Source organism: Bison bison, unplaced genomic scaffold (assembly GCF_000754665.1).
Source record: "Bison bison bison isolate TAMUID 2011002044 unplaced genomic scaffold, Bison_UMD1.0 scf7180017864072, whole genome shotgun sequence".
NCBI classification, from domain to species: domain Eukaryota; kingdom Metazoa; phylum Chordata; class Mammalia; order Artiodactyla; family Bovidae; genus Bison; species Bison bison.
In genome coordinates, this window is record NW_011494644.1 from 5,793,807 (window position 1) to 5,794,114 (window position 308).

The following is a 308-nucleotide window of genomic DNA, read 5'->3' on the forward strand; positions in this document are numbered from 1 at the left end:
ACGTCAAGACTGTATATTGTTACCCTGCTTATTTAACTTATATGCAGAGTACATCATGAGAAACACTGGGCTGGAAGAAACACAAGCTGGAATCAAGATTGCCGGGAGAAATATCAATAACCTCAGATATGCAGATGACACCACCCTTATGGAAGAAAGTGAAGAGGAACTAATAAGCCTCTTGATGAAAGTGAAAGAGGAGACTGAAAAGTTGGCTTAAAGCTCAACATTCAGAAAACAAAGATCATGGCATCCGGTCCCATCACTTCATGGGAAATAGATGGGGAAACAGTGGAAACAGGGTCAGA